The sequence below is a fragment of the Arvicanthis niloticus genome, chromosome 1, assembly GCF_011762505.2.
Source record: "Arvicanthis niloticus isolate mArvNil1 chromosome 1, mArvNil1.pat.X, whole genome shotgun sequence".
Classification (NCBI taxonomy): Eukaryota; Metazoa; Chordata; class Mammalia; order Rodentia; family Muridae; genus Arvicanthis; species Arvicanthis niloticus.
In genome coordinates, this window is record NC_047658.1 from 21,640,102 (window position 1) to 21,641,626 (window position 1,525).

Sequence of the window (1,525 nt, forward strand, 5' to 3'; positions counted from 1 at the left end):
CAAGCTCTGTTTTTAATTTTTCTTTTGTATTACTGGAAATACAACTTTTTTTTCTAATTCTAAACAAGAGAAAGGAACTGACAGTAACAAACAAGATCTGACCACTGAATACTGCCATGTGACTGTAGCAGTCTTATCTTTGAAATTCAGGAAGAAAACAACTGTGTTACAAACAGCTAAGTATGCAAGTTCTACCCATGCCCCCCAAAAACAAGGGTATGTTTTAACTGCCACATTCACCTGGAAGCCCATTCATCTCACACATACATACATACATACATACATACATACATACATACATACATTCAGTATCACATAAAAGCACAGGTTCTGCTTGGCTAAACCAGGTGGCATGTTCACTGACATCCCAGGACAGTTGCCTGTAAAAGCTAGACTTCTGTCACAGGGGCCCAGCTCCACTTTCTCACTGCTTGTCCTCACCTGGGAGGGCAGTTGTTTGAGCAATCTCTAAATCATGATTATATCATGCTACCAAAGCTGGGTCCATGACCACCCCACTCGGGACAAGAGCAGGCATGGCAACCAACTCTAAGTTAGGTGCTCCAATGGTTGTCTGGCAAGTGAGAGGAAACGCTTTTCTAAACTTGTTACTTTGGGCAGAAATGTCATAGTGCTGAAAATTCTTTTCTTAGTGGAAGACAATAGATTTTGTCTTCAGTTTCCTGTCCTTCGTATCCATTTTGTTGCCACGCAACACAATGGGGATGTTTTCACACATGCGCACCAGGTCTCTATGCCAGTTAGGTACATTCTTGAAGTAATTCTTGCTGTTACATCAAACATTGTGCTAGCACAGTGGGCTACTAGGCTACTATAGTAGATATCATGCAGGTCTCTGAACTTCTTCTGGTCAGTCATGTCTCACATGTTGAATTTGATGGGTTATCTGTCAGTGTGGAACATGAGAGTGCAAAGCCACACCCAGAGTGACTACCTACTTCTTTTCAAACGTGCCTGTCAAGTGGCACTTCATGAATGCTGTCTCTCTGGTGTTGCTGTCATCCAGCAAATCAGTTTCTTTATTCCGTGTATCTTTTCAATTAGCCACTTAATTCATGAAGATCTGTAACTTTCCACATAAGAATTTCAGGCTATTACAAGGGAACTGGCCTCAAACAGCGACAATATGATCATGGATGAAGCTGAAATGAAATTCTGTGCAAAACATTAGCAAATATGATCCAGAAAAGCATTGAAAGTAAGACATACCACGGGGAAGTAAGGCTTTGTCCCATGAAAGTGTGGTTTAACTTTGGGAAATCTGTTCATAATTCCACTCTACTGATAGGTTAAAGGAGAAAAACCACGTGGCTGTCTCTGTGAATGTTGAATGCACATTTTTTTTTTTTACAGAACTAAACATTGTTTCTTAATTAAAACTTATTAAGTTCTGAAAGCTATAAAACACAAACAGCATGAGAAATGAAAAGAAACACAGAATTCAGTTGGTATAGTTATACAGGCCTTTCCAATAAAGATAATACAAGATGGACACTGTCCCTGA

The 1,525-nt window shown here is 39.8% G+C and overlaps 1 pseudogene; it reads right to left on the reverse strand.

The window, feature by feature from the left end:
- Nucleotides 1-424: 424 nt before the first annotated feature.
- Nucleotides 425-804, reverse strand: LOC117707615 (GTP-binding nuclear protein Ran pseudogene; annotated as a pseudogene).
- Between the last annotated feature and the right edge of the window lie 721 nt (nucleotides 805-1,525).